Source organism: Rhipicephalus microplus, chromosome X, assembly GCF_043290135.1.
Source record: "Rhipicephalus microplus isolate Deutch F79 chromosome X, USDA_Rmic, whole genome shotgun sequence".
In the NCBI taxonomy this organism is placed as follows: domain Eukaryota; kingdom Metazoa; phylum Arthropoda; class Arachnida; order Ixodida; family Ixodidae; genus Rhipicephalus; species Rhipicephalus microplus.
This window is the reverse complement of record NC_134710.1, coordinates 196,767,751-196,783,191: the sequence shown is the minus strand read 5'-3', so window position 1 is coordinate 196,783,191 and position 15,441 is coordinate 196,767,751. Positions and strand designations below refer to the sequence as shown.

Genomic DNA, 15,441 nt, shown 5'->3' with positions numbered 1-15,441 from the left:
ATGAGTTTTTTTAGTTTTTTAATATCACAACATTGTAACAGCACAGTAAATCAATTTACATTCTTAAAGTGCTTTCATCGTGTCACTCTTGCACCTTAGGTTGGGAAAAACGTTTTTACAAATAAATAGACATATATTGTGGGATGTTTATAATAACCTAAACATCCTTATTTCTGAAAAGGAGCCAAGAATAAAATCAGGGAACCCACAATTACAAGTAATTGCAGCATAATATGTGAACTTAGGCGCCCAAGCATGCACACAACATAGCATATTGTATACAGTGTTTCATGAAAGGAGCGCTCGTGCTACACAATCGTACACCGACAATCTGGCATACATATACAGTCATGGTATCTTAAGCCATCGTTCAGTGCCGGTGAGAATAGTCCTGGATCATATAAATGAAAATTAAGCAATAATAACAGAATATGCGAAAAGAAGGTGTGCTTTTAGGTAGCCTAAAAATATAGACCCTTTAGTCTAAACTTACCCATAATCCAACATTTTATTCAGTAAGCCCAACTTATCATCTAGTACGCCATCATATGGATCACAGGCAGGGGCGTAGCTAGGGGGTGGCACAACGGGCCCGTGCCCCCCGAAATTTATTTCTCATAGCATAGAAAGAAAACATTCACCATTTCAAGAAGGTGCCCTCAGATAAATCGAGGTGTTGCCTTCCCCGCACCCCCATCTCCCGAAAAAATATTTCTGGCTACGCGCCCGACCACAAGCGTTCGGACAACCCATAGCACCCATTGCTCCGAAATGTAAACATTACCCCTTGTATACTATTGCTGCATTGACGATTCGCCAACCAAATCCTCTGACTATGGCAACACGACGCAACCTCATAGACGTTAAAGTAGACGATGCACTTGTTGTTGCCCTTGTAAACACAGGGTCCGACACAGGATCGCACGATTTCTTAAGCGCCGACACGGCGCTTTCACCGGCGGCGGCTATATGATACAAATCATCATTAACATCAACAAAGGCACCATAAAGGCGATGAAGATGACGTTTGAAAAAAAGCTCGTGAAGGGGTGACCACTCAGCCATCTTGGTTCAAGGACACCGTGTACTCCGTCTACAATCGGTAAATATATTTCTACCCTCTGCCTACCCTCACCCCGTGACACTATTTAGGTTAAGAAAACACCCTTACGGCCTCATTTTTGCAAATTGCGGGTACAAAAGAGGGTGTTCAGCTCGCTTGTAATCGCTCAGATTTGGGTGCACGTTAAAGAACCTCAGGTGGTTAAAATTTCCGGAGCCCTCCACTACGGCGTCTCTCATAATCAAATGGTGGTTTTGGGACGTTAAACTCCACATATCAATCAATCGCTTGTAATCGCTTTAAGGATGCAAAGTCGTTTATAGTGAACGGTACAGTGACACGTTGGAGAGGTAATCATACCAAACATAGATATCGAACTTCCCGACGGCGACAGAGGCGGAGGCATCCGTACACTTGAGCACCTTAATTTTTTCGAGGTTGACGTATTTAACCGCAACGCGCTCGCTTGCACGAGCTTAACTCTTCAAGAAACTATCGTGCAGCCATTCATCAGGAAACACGCCAATCATCTGGATGACGCATGTTGGAACGTTGCACGTTTTTAAAGGTGCTATATTGCTTCTGATGAGGCTTGCATGCGCCTATAGTGCAGTGGTAACAACGTGAGGCTTCGGCAGTAGAGGCCCAAGATTCAAATGCTGCCGTCCGAGCATCTTCACGTTTATTCGGGGCATGTAGATGCGCGCCTCCATCACATCATTCACGCGTGAATGCGTGCGCGAGTTACGCAAATTCGTGCTGTATGACAGCTGCTACACAGACACCGTAAAATTTTCAGGTGACGCGTGACGTCAACAGCTAGATAGCATAGCCCTTCTAATCTTTACCCGCTAGCTGAAGAAATGATATTTGCTCTATTAAACAGATATAACAGGAAACGAGAACGCGTGCCAACCTGCAAGTATAGCAGTCTTTTTACTGTCCTTTACTGCTTGTTAAGTCAGAGTGGCGATGAGATAGCCTTGGATAGCTCAATGAGCCGTTCAGTGATGTTTACCGGAAGTTTGCGTTTTCTTTGTTTTTTTTGTTTTTGCTCTGCGAGTATGCAACTAATCACTCACTGCGTGAGCGCGCTATTTATCACAGCTATACTTTGTCACTGGACGTCACCATCCATCGATGCTTCATATACAATTCATATTGGCAATTCATATTTTTGTATTGTATAGGCTACCAGCTTTAAATGGCTGCAACAGTTGACTGTAGACCAAAGTTTCAGAACCCGCCTGCCCAGCGACGGCTCCAAAACAAAATCACTTAGACTTTCATATATTCTACGAGGCCTGATTAAAAGTAGCATCGTCACGCCGTAGGGGCATAGCATCGAGATATGCCGCCGTTATTTCCCGCTTGGCGCAGTTACGTATACACCTTGCCCTGCCAGGAGCGAACCTGCCGATTGAGTGGTGTTTTGTGAATGACACAGATAAAGTATAGACCATGATTCTGACGCACAGAGATCAAACATATGCTTGAAAAATATTATGTAATTAGAAAACTGACGGCGGTGCACGCAGTGAATTTCATTTCACTTCCTTTTAAACAAACACACGAAAGCTACTACCCACTCGTTGAACATCGCGGATGGACATACACTTAATTTGTTTGCCCAGCCGCCATTATCTTTAGATTGATAAATATGTGGGGTTTAACGTCCCGAAACCATCATATCATTATGAGAGGCGCCGTAGTGGAGGACTCGGGAGTCTATAGAGGCGCGCACACCACTAGACGCACCAAAAGCAGTGGCGCGTCAGCTTACAGGACGTGTCGGTATTGAAAAAAAAATGTTGCTCTTATATACATGGTGCCTGTCAAGAAGCACCGCGATTGTTTTAGCTGTAAAAGCCCGCCACATTAATTAGAAAGAGTGAAATCAGTTGGTGAGGGTAATTATTCGTACCTTCTGCTGACATCTTTGGCAGCTCGTCAAATACGAATAGTCGAGCTTCGTAGCAACGAGTTGCACTGTTCGCGTACGACAGCTACGCATAGATGGATCGATACTATTAGCGTCCCATTTAAAATGCGGCGGTGACATGTGGGCCACCAGGCTCGACAACGAAAAAAAGAGAAACAGCTCTTCTCCTTTTCTTTTTACGTTGGCCTAAAGTCTTGTCTACTTCGAATAATTCATCTTACTATAGAAAAAGCACAAAAAATTCATAGCCATTTTCTCCGTCTTTCACTTCAAAATGTCCTAACTTTTGCCATTATTTAATTTTGTCATTTCTCTCAAGTTTTGTAACCAATAATCTAACCGTATTTTTCTTATTGCTATTGCGGGTGTGCTCAGCTTTCCAGCGTTGTCCCTAAAAACCAAGGCTTCATGTAGGCTCGTGCCCAGCTTGATAGATATTTCCACATTCGATCAGTACATGCTTTCACTGGCTTCAGCGAATTGCACTTCCTTATTCGCTGAATATCACTTTTGACTGCACGTACTAAGGCAACCTTCAAATAGTGAAGCGCTTCTCCTTCAATTATCACTAAACGCATCCCTCGTTATTCCGACTTTGTACTTTTGGTAGTTTTTTGGTAGTTACTCAGACCCGCTTTGTTTTTTGTTTTGTTTTTCATCGCTGCCATCCAGTAAATTCTCTCCGCCTCTGACTTCTTGCTTTGGAAAGAGCGTTCAGCTCTGTGTTGCCAAATCGCTTACAGTCGCATATTTGCTAGCGAGCCTACCAGTTCTTTGTCACCGCTGTGACTCAACGCTCTTCTTTGCAAACAACGGAACACTTTCTCTGCCGATCTACTCTCTTTCATATTTCTTAGCCTGTCTTCGAAGCTCATTTTGCTCTGAGCTTCCCTCACATTAAAGGTTGCCCATTTCATATCGCCCTTTGCAGCCTCATTTGTGGTATTCTCGAGAGCGCACAACGCGAGGCGTCCCACAGTCCTTTGGTTCATCTGAGCAGTGGAAAAGCCCACTTTGCAAGGCGTCTGGTAAGACAACAAAGAAAAAATATAAATATTTTAACTGTGTCAGTAAATTAGAGTATATATAATACAAGACCAAACAAGCACCTTCCCTGCGAAAATTGATTTATTGATGTGTGGGGTTTAACGTTCCGAAGCCACCATATGATTATGAGAGACGCCGTATTGGATTGATTGATATGTGGGGTTTAACGTCCCAAAACCACTATATGATTATGAGAGACGCCGTAGTGGAGGGCTCCGGAAATTTAGACCACCTGGGGTTCTTTTACGTGCGCCAAAATCTGAGCACACGGGCCTACAACATTTCCGCCTCCATCGGAAATGCAGCCGCCGCAGCCGGGAATCGATCCTGCGACCTGCGGCTCAGCAGCCGAGTACCTTAGCCACTAGACCACCACGGTGGGGCTTCAGTGCAAAAAATAACGAGACGAAATGTTTTATGAACCCCAGTGATTTCAATTTGGTCAGTACACACTAAAACTATTTTTAATGATTTATATAAACGAAAAAGGCGCGAAGGTGGTTACGACTGTGAAACTAGTCGTGAAGTGCCCACTTCTCCCGCCGCAAAAAAAAAAAAAAAAAAAGCCGGATAAGCCAAGCAACAAGTGCACGCAATCAATTCGTCGATCATGCACTCATGGAAGCGCAACACCGGGACGCATATTTCTAAATCATATCCCCTGAGGTGTACTCAGGACACGCTAAGCCCACTTTCCGTTCGGTCTTATATCTCTCGAGCAGTGCCATTAGAGTCGGGCCTCGTTGTCCAGAGTAAATGACGCTCGCGCAAACTGAGATCACGAATCACAAGGAAGCGGCGAGTATATATCTATTACGCCGTCGCCGACAACGGTTGGTAGAAAGATACACCCCGGGGCAGTCTGAGGCCAGCCAGCGAGGTCATTTGACACGTGGTTGCCTCGAGACCGTTGGAGTCATTTTCAGCCAGTGATACACGACCCTACTGAAACGTTCCGTATGCGATGTCCAATAATTCCGTATGTTTCCGTAAGAATAAATATGTTTCCCATATATTTTCCACATATTTCCGTAAGATTCTTACGGAAATATACGGAATTATTGGACATCGCATACGGATCGTTTTAGTAGGGACGCCATAAGAAAAACTATGGATCGTGGCTCCTTGTAAAAAAACAACAAAAACGCACGGGATTATGCGAGTTCCGACTACAACAATACCAGGCCATCATGATTCGGTGCTCCTTCATAGATACTTCAAAACTTATTTTACAAAATCACGAGTGCTTTCGAAGAGCAAAGTTAAATAAATAAATGAAAATAAACAAGGCATTTTCAGAACCAATTCTCCAACATATTAATTAGGTACAGCCTAGTGGGTCTCCGGATTAATATGGACTATCAGGTATTCTTCATGATGCATCCAACTTCAAGTAAAAAAGTGTTTCTGCGTTTCGCGCCCACCGAAATGTGGCTGCCGTAGCGGGAATCCAAACGGAGTCCTCGACCTTAGCAGCTCAACACCTCTGCTGCTAAGCTGATGTACACGCTGGGTAAAAAATACCGACGTGGTCAGCACAAGAATGTGCACATTCACGTTCTGCTATAGAAACTACGACTCCGTTCCCGTGATAGATTGTGTTCTAAAAGAACATAACGCAACGCACATACGAACAATTATTCCGTTAAATACAAGTAGTTATTGTTCGGGTGCACTCACAGTCATCTACTCACACCAGTTGGTATTGCCGATGTTTGAGCCTTGCCACAGCTTAGAACAATTTAAAATTATGTTTACACAGAGCACTGCAGGTCGTGATAAACCACATCCAAAATTAGGCATTAGTGTCGAAAGCATTCAAAATATTAGCACATAGGTGTCGCATTCCAACATCATCAGTATAAGACTGCCGTCATTGAGAAGCAATGCTTCTACCTGTTACTACTTTAGAACATCGGATTTTCTGTGATACCAGATATATACTAATGAAGACATAAGAAAAGGATAGTCGTTTATGGCTGGAATTGTTAAGATTGAGAAGCGGTCAAAGAGGCAAAAAATATCATCGAAAGTACAAGACGAATCGTTTGTCAGACCAGCGATAAGTGTACCGTAACGTCCATCCTTACTCGAACAATAAGAGCCCAGTAACAAGGTTGGTGTAAAAAAATGTATTATGGGTATCGTTGTGGAACCGTGAAATAAGTAGCTGACTAGTATCTGCGAGAGAACGTCATAAAAAAATCCATGACCCTGGGTTTAAAAATTATGTATGCATCTCATAACGTCGCAGAGGTATTCCGAAACAAGACAACGCTTTCAGTCTATAAAATCACCTTCTAGATCATACTTATCATAAGCTACATGCTTGACAGAGTTGCTTACGACTTACGAGAGGCTATGTGTGCTTCGGCAGTGACAGAGAATTGCAATCCGCACTATGCGAAGCAAATAGTGACGCAATATTTATATGATCGGGTAAGGACATCAGATAAAATTAGAAGACACCCGTCTCTCTGGAGTGACGAGGGGCAGAGGCTTTGATAATGGTGGACATTTTTATCTGGAAGCATTTGGAGAGATAGAAGCCCCACTCTTTGCTAGAGCCAAACCGCAGCGAAAGCCTCCGGCACTCGCTTCTGTAACATTGCAGCCATCTCGCCACATACTAAGCATTAGAACAGACTGCACAATCCGAACCACCCGTTTCAATAACAGCCATGGTCATTAAAGACCCACCACTGCTCATATCTGAACACAATTTTACAGCGAAGGCTGTTATAGGATTACAACACGGGTAACGTGTGGCGCCGTAGTTGTCTACCGCCGCCACCTCCAGTGTCCGTAACCAGAACGAAATAAAAAAAAACCTCAAATAAAAACACCAAGAATATAGTGGGATTCGAACCCTTCTTCAGAAACCTTCTTCAGAAAAAGAGTTAATCTTGAGTGGACGTGGCAAAGTCTTAATAACGAAACTAAATATGAAATAGACTTCATTCTGTGTGTACACCCAGGCATTGTACAGAATGTAGAATTAGTTGGCGAGACCCGATGCAGTGACCATAGAATAGAAAAAGCTCGTATTCACCCATATTCAAAAAATCTCGGGCATAAAATGATACACAAGAGGCCAATTAATGAGCTAGCGGTGAGAGGGAAAGTACAGGAGTTCAGAGATCGGCTTCAGAAAAGATTCGATGCTCTAAACAAGGTAGCCGATATTGGCGTTGACACAATGAACAATAATCGTACTAGCATCATCAAAGAGTGCGCAATGGAAGTTGGAGGTACAGTCACTAGACGACACACTGGTAAACTATCTCAGGAGATGAAAAATCTCATTAAGAGACGACAAACCATAAAAGCCTCAAATGCAAGCGACAATATAGACCTAGTAGAGCTTTCAAAGTTAATCAATAGGCGCAAGGTGAACGACATGAGAAGGTATAACATTGAGAAAATTTAGCCGGCTGTAAAAAGCAGCAGCAGCCTATAAAAGCTGCGACGGCAAACTTGTGCATAGGCTAAAATCCGATGTACGCATTAGATACGAGAAAGGCGTGTAATAACCGATATGAATTGGAAAGTTGAGGTGGTGGAGGTGTTCTACAAAGAGCTGTAAAGAAGCTGAAACAACCAAAATGATATCGTAAGAATCGAAAATGGCCCGAGTAATTCGACATCCAACTAGTAACGACACGGGAAGTAAGGAAAGCCATAAAAGGAACGCAAAGAGGCAAAGCCACTGGGGAAGATAAGCTAACAACAGATCTGCTGAAAGATGGCAAATAAATTGTGTTAGAAAAACTGGCCATCTGATATACGAAGTGTCTCTTGACGGGAAGGGTCCCAGAGTTTTGGAAGGACGCTATGATCATTTTAATTCATAAGAAAGGAGACGTCAAGGACTTAAAAAAATTACAGGCCCATCAGCTTACTATCTGTTTTCTACAAACTATTGACAAAAATAATTACTAATAGAATTAGCGACATTAGAGTTCAGTCAACCAAAGGAGCAAGCAGGATTTCGTAGAGGCTACTCGAGAATATACCATTTATACTATCAATCAGGTAATAGCAAAATATTCACACCGAACCTCTATACATAGCTTTCATAGATTACGAGAAAGCGTTTGACTCCGTCGAGACATCAGCAGTTATGCAGGCACTACGAAATCAGGGCAATGACAAACCCTACATAAACATACTGGAAGAAATCTACAGTGGATCTACAGCCACCATAGTTCTCCATAAAGAAAGTGAAAGAATCTCAATAAAGAAGGGTGTAAGGCATGGAGACACAATCTCTCTAATGCTGTTCCCCGCGTGTTTACATGAGGTATTCAGGACCCTACACTGGGAAGAGTAGGGATAATAGTTAATGTAAAGTACTTTAGTAACCTGCGATTCACTGATGACATTGCCTTGATGCAACTCTGGGAAGAAATTATAGTTTATGATTACTGAACTTGACACGGGAAGTAAAAGAGACGGTCTGAAAATTAATATGCACAAAACTAAAGTAATGTGCAACAATCTCGGAAGAAAACAGCCCTATGTGACAAGTGGAGAGACGCTGGAAGTTGTAAAGGATAATGTCTACTTAGGACAGACAGTAACCACGGAGCCAGATCATGAGAGTGAAATAACTAAGAATAAGGATGGGGTGGATCACATCCGGCAACCATCCTCAAATCTTGAATGCTAATCTACCACTAACACTCGAAAGGACGGTGTATCAGCTGCATATTGCAGGTACTTGCCTACGAAACAAAAACCTGGAGGCTCACAAAGAGGGTTCAGCTTAACTTGAGGGCAATACAGCGAGTTATGGAAAGGAAAATGATAGGTGTAACCTTAAGAGGCAAGAAGAGAGCAGAGTGGGTCAGGGAACAAACCGGGGTGAAGGATATCATAGCTCAAATTAGGAAGAAATGAACTTGGGCCAGCACATAGCACGTAGGCAGGATAACTGCTGGTCATTAAATGTAACTGACTGGATTGCAAATAAAGGCCAACACACGAAGGGGAGACAGAAAGTTATGTGGGCCAATGAGATTAAAAAGTTCGCAGATATAACGTGGCAGCCGAAAGCCCAAGACCAGGTTGATTGGCGGATCATGGAAGAGGCCTTTGCCCTGCAGTAGGCGCGGTCAGGATGGTGGTGATGATAATGATTATGATGGTTATAATGACGATGACCCATTTAAGGCGTAATTCTTCCTTCTCATGAGCCATTGCATGAAACACAAAATTCGCACAAAATTCATTGCAAGTGTTTATCGGATACCCCGCTTCTCCGAAGATTGACGAAGGATAGCATAGTGAATGCTGGTGTACTATAAAGAAATTAATCATATTTATGGCGTAGTAGGTAACCAGCAAGTGTGCTTCTAGCATTTACCCAAAGAGTGTTGAGAAAAGGCTCTGAAAGGCCGCACATCCAGCTTTCGCTGTGACTGTGCTGCGCCTTCCGCACAGGTTGGGCGATTAAAAAAAAAAAAAACACAGTCGGTGCGTTATGCTATATTCGCTATAGATGATCGATATAATTTTGATAAAGCACATCACGTGTTTACAATTTGGACGGTTTTTCACCAACCATCAGCGAGCTCGTATATTTAAGGCATTTCATTATTTTTTCGTATTTGTCATTGCTTTAAGCTCTGTATGTAACGTAAGTACGTCAAAGGTGTACCTCGATGCAACGAGATTTTTCGGTCACTGAGAGCATTTAAAAGGCGTAGTAAAATATGGGCTATATAGTAAAATATATAGCTCGAAGACAGGGTCAGGAAACCCATACTTCATGGAGGGAGTTCGAGGTTGGCGACAACGTTCGTGTGCGAGGAAACCGACCGAGTGATCCACGTTGGTTGGAAGGAACAGTTGTGCGACGAGTTAGCAAAGGAACATACATAGTCCGAATCGAATACCACGAGCGCTTTCTGCATGCGGACGATATTGTTCCTAACACATGCCTTGCTCCTCTTCCCAGAAGCGTGTGGATTCCTGAGCAAACCCGCATGGCACAGCAGGGTTCCACTCCGCCACAAAGCGACAGCGACGCCGCATCGCCGCCGGACGGGCCTGCACCAGAGCAACGACTTCCGCCACCTGACCGAGCCAGCGTGACGGAACTGCCATCACAGCAGGCGCCTGACGCCAGCTCCCAAGAAAACGTCGCGCCACCTCAATTGCGACGAAGCACGAGAATTCGGAAGCCTCCCGAACGTTTTGGCTATGCTGCTAAATGAAGAGGGAAGAGATGTAGTAGCCAACGTATGACGCGCCGCACTGACGTCACAGGCTACGTCAGGTGCCTGCACTTATATTGGCATGCGAGCCACTTGCTTATTACATTAAACCTTCGCCACCAACTGAGTCCAGCGTCGCCTTGCTCGTCGGCTACAACACATCCAGCTTTCGCTGTGACTGTGCTGCGCCTTCCGCACAGGTCGGGCGATTAAAAAAAAAAACACAGTCGGTGCGTTATGCTATATCTACTATAGATGATCGATATAATTTTGATAAAGCACATCACGTGTTTACAATTTGGACGGTTTTTCACCAACCATCAGCGAGCTCGTATATTTAAGGCATTTCATTATTTTTTCGTAGTTATTTGCTTTAAGCTTTAAGCTTTGCTTAGTCTGTATGTAACGTACGTACGTCTATCAACCAAGGTGTACCTCGAGGCAACGAGATTTTTCTCACTGAGAGCATTTAAAAGGCGTAGTAAAATATGGGCCAGAATATGTACTCGTACCCACTATTTTCTCCATCAAAACATTGTCGAAGAATTAAAAAAAACAATGTCATCGTAGTAGCGTGGACGCCCGAAATATTTGATACCCTGTCCACTTACAATCAAAAAGAAAAAAACTGCAAATACAGCACAGCCACACGCTTCGGCGTCCTTAGCATCTCACACAAGCGTTAGCTTTCATTTCGCCATCGGCACAGCCAGTCACGAGAGAATGGCTGATAATCAGGAGGTTTCTAAACATTATTACGATCATGGGTGCGTGTGTCCATTAGAAATGGCATGCACCTCGCGGCCGAAGGCTGCACCGAGACATTGCGCAGCCTTATCTTTTCATCGCCCTCCGCGTTGCGGTGCTGCGTCCAAAGACACAAGGCTGGCCGTTGCCCCCCCGCGATCAGCCAACTAAGGTGAGTACACTACTTTATCGGACATCGTATCTTGCGTACGGAGAATCAACGAGATAAGGATCCAGCGTTCACTTTCCACGAAGAGAGCGCGCCGCATTGGCAGGCTAACTCTCCACCCAGAGAAGGTTTGTCAAACGCCGCACAGTAAACTTGGCGACGCTCCTCTTTGACCATTCGCGTCGACACAACGCAGAATGCGTAGAAGGCACATGCTCCAGAAACCGTTTCCTGTCCTTGCTTAGCTATTGAAGATCGTGTACTAAATGTGCCCCTTGCGTTACGCAATCACAACGTCATCGCCAGCTTACGTGCAACACCGAATGAAGTCTCTTAGCGACCTCCAGTTGCATTGATATGTGGGGTTTAACGTCCCAAAACCACCATATGATTATGAGAGACGCCGTAGTGGAGGGCTCCGGAAATTTTGATCACCTGGGGTTCTTTAACGTGCACCCAAATCTGAGCACACGGGCTTACAACATTTCCGCCTCCACCGGAAATGCAGCCGCCGCAGCCGGGATTCGAACCCGCGACCTGCGGGTCAGCAGCCAAGCACCTTAGCCACTAGACCACCGCGGTGGGGCGACGTCCAGTTGCAGCTGCCCTGCGACTGGTGAATGGAGTCTGCACTAGCGAATTTCACCAAGTTATAACGCAACGTAACATCCGCCTTCGAAACTGATATCCGCTCACCATTCGAGCATTTTGGAGTTAAAAGACCGACAGTGCGGAAGACAAAGATACCGTTTTGCTGTCCAAAATGTCTGCGATATATCGGGTGGTGGCCATATAGCATACATTAGCAGTTAGATAATGAAAACCTGAACACGCATTTTGTTGCAATCTTAGTGGAGTCGTAAACATTGATTTGTTTGCGGGAAATTTCTGAGTTCAAGTTTGTGTTCTAGGCGTTGAGGTTTGGTCAATATATATCTGCTTCATTTAACCTCCCAGTAAAAGGAGTATTCCACGAGTTAATAAGCGCAAAGAAAATGCACACATCGCCTCGTAAGCACTCCAATCTGATATTATGGAATAACGAACGGTTCTGCACAGAGATACCGTTGTGTAAAAAATATGGCAAACTGCAACGATGGTATAGACCCGGAATGAGCTTCACGGGTAAAGAAGCAGCAAGGCGGCCTGGGTATTTGTAAAATAAGCTTTCGCCTTAAATGTCCTGCTTCTATAGAGTATCCAGTTCAGGCTGAATTTAAGTTAGCACAAGGCTACACATTATACAACGATATTTAGGGTTGATGTCTCAATATACGACAGACTTCCAAGCTCATGCACCGGCAAAAGCACCGCGAGCAGAAGCGTTATCCGGTGAATTCGCCAGGATGAGCGTACTACGTACACTGGTCGCACGCGAATGATCGCTTTAATCAACCACCTGCAGCTTCTTTTCCGTCTGAAGACGAGGAAAAAGAAAAACACTTGCACCCGCCCTCCCCACGATCGAACACCTTTTGCTCATCGTGGTCAGCACCGTAACATCATTGTTGTCATTTTACGGCTGAGCGAAAGCGCGAAGCACTCGAAACGTGTCGAGTTCGTGTCACGAACAAGGCTGAGTTATCGAGCAGCGAAAATCGGCGAAGGCAACATTCCGGAGTTCCCAGTGAAATAACCAAGATATATTATTATGAAGGAAAGGTATTCTGGATTAACTTTAGCAACATATGCAGGCGTCTTGAAAACATGTACTTTGATGTATTCGACCATAACATCCCCGCGTCTACCACGTTACTACTTTTAAATGATCGAAAATTAAGCTTTTAAGAAATACTACAACAGTTGGAGCAGTTTTAGTATTTCTATGTGTTCGGTGTACCTGTATTTTTTTACGTATTCCCAGAGCTTTTGCGTTTATTGAAAAGATAAATGCGGTAAAACAATGAGCAAATCCTTGCTGTAATTCCACCCGACTACGCAGCTAAACATGTGAGGCCTCTTTCAATATATGAGTTGCCCGAATATAAACAATTAGATGGCGATATCCTAGCCAAGAATGCCCCACTGCTGGCGATTCTTGTTTATCTGCCGCAAGCAGCGACATGTATCAGAAATCGGTAAGCGTATGTGTGGTGAAGCATGTGTTTAAAGTGTGAATGATACGACATGCACATATGCACTAGAGGTCCAGTAAGATGTCCATAATGTGATATTTTGCCCAACATCACGACAAGCAAGTATTGTTCAACTAACGAATGAACAAATAGAAATAAAAAAAACATGTTTGATCTCTCCTTCATAGGAATAGGTAAATTACGAAGGTAAAACGTGTTCTTACACAAGTATAGTTTAACGTTTACTGTGCATTGATATGAGAGCTTGCGCAATTACTGTTGGCGGTTGACAGCTATAACACCGCTCAACGTGGCTGCATCCACGTTAACGCTTAATCATGCCCATTCCGACGACTAACATCCACCAGTAATGATTAAACAAGCACTTGAGGCCATACGTGAGTGCGGAACCACAGAAAGCGATGCGACAGCCCGAAGAACGCGACTGATCGTACGCCCAACTTGGGCTAAGATGGCCTACTCGCGGGATGTAGGAGTTATCGAACGCCACGGCCCGAGCAGAAGGAAACGCAACACGCGTTGTCTTGTCTTTGGGCCGGCCACAATTTTTCGCGAGGTAAGCGTAAGCGCCGAACGCGGAGTTGATACATCCAGACGAAGCAGACGCGATGCTCTAAGCGTTGTAGAGCGATTTTTTATTGCGATATCAATTATATAGACACACTCGGCTGGATTTTGCCGCCAGCGTCACAATGTGGTTCTAAAAGAGAAAGGAAGAGAAAAGTGAGCCCCGTAACTGTCTGCTTCAGGACGCGACACCTTAACAGTAGCTCACAAGGAATGGGGGTAAGGAGGGATTAGAAGATTAGGATTAAATGTATAGAGAGAGAAAGATGTGCTAGGCCAGCGAGTGAGGACATATCGAGGGGATAAGAGAGATAGGAAAGATGGAAACACGGTCACAGGAATCCGAGGACGGGGCACCACTTGCGAGAGCTCTTGTCGGTGTCAGGAGATGGCGTAGGGCAAGTCTGGTAGGTCAGAGCTGCGCTGTCGTCGAAGGTCGGCGTCAGGAGATGACGTAGGGCCAGCCCAGTCGGCCAAAGCTACGCTGACGTCGGAGATCGCGAGGGCACAACCGGTCGGCACGGAATCCAGCATGCACCATATATGTATACGTATCTATATATATGAAAACGCAAGAAAGAAAAAAAAAATCCAGAAAAAAGACTCCAGCGCGCTGAATAAAATGTGGGACCTCCACGTCGTGATGCGAGGCGTTAACCACTCCTTCAACGTTCAAACGGCAAGCTATTTATACCTACCACTTACCGCTGTTGGAGGGCATCTCGGGGGGCAGCTATCGTGTTTACAGCATTATCAGCAAGGTGGCGCATTGAGCCCGCAGCGGCTTTCATCTCTCCCGCGTACTATAGCCCGCGGAGAGGAGGGATAGTGGACACACTCTCGCGCGCACTTATCTCCTGGTGGGGAGAGTCATACGTCTTGGCTGGTGTCGGGCTTGAACTGGACCGATTCTGTAGTAGTTACGGGGCGCACAAAGGTCTCTGTAATTGTTGCATAGCCTCCGTTTGCGAGAAGGGGCGCGCTTTTCAGACACAGCGAAGTAACAACTGAGACGCTTATTCGCGTTCATCTCTACCTGTGAGCACGTTTCGTGCGTAATTTGGGCGTGAGAAACGCGGGGCACGTTTCTATCTGCTTGCTATTCTGCGCGTGACGTTCCAATTCGTTGCTATCGCGTTCATTGCTTCGCCTTTGCGGCAAAGCTGTGATTTTTTTTTTTTGTATGGATGAATGCTAACAGTGACACCGACGCTTGGGGTAAGATCGGCACCTGGGGTTGTGTGTGGCGTTGACGAAATTGTACATACTGCTATTAAAAATATCAGTAACGCTTTCGTACAGTGGCAATAAATGATATGCGAAACAGGAATGTAGAAGGTTAAATTGTCACATTAAAATCAGCACGACGTTTTGAGGCGGACGTACATTATGCCGTACATCACTTCCATGTCGTTATTATCAAGTTTGCGCCTGGCATTTGTGCTCAGTCGTCCATTCACGTCACGTAATACCAAATTTGGCATGTCTGAAGCTAGCGAAACGGCCGCGAGCGCGCTATGAGCGTAGCATGTAGTCATGTTTTACGTGACATACTTGTCATGATTATCATGTTTGAACGTGTCGTTTAC

The 15,441-nt window shown here is 44.7% G+C and overlaps 1 protein-coding gene and 1 long non-coding RNA gene across 3 annotated transcripts in view; one reads left to right on the top strand and one right to left on the bottom strand.

Annotated features, from left to right (window-relative positions):
* mdy (diacylglycerol O-acyltransferase) overlaps positions 1-15,441 on the bottom strand; it is a 260,993-nt gene that overhangs the window by 218,791 nt on the left and 26,761 nt on the right. The gene's annotated exons all lie outside the window — the stretch shown is intronic.
* LOC142775918 (uncharacterized) lies at positions 1,034-10,473 on the top strand. Its single transcript, XR_012887149.1, has 3 exons — positions 1,034-1,102; positions 3,937-4,033; positions 10,015-10,473. It is a non-coding gene; the product is annotated as an uncharacterized LOC142775918 (long non-coding RNA).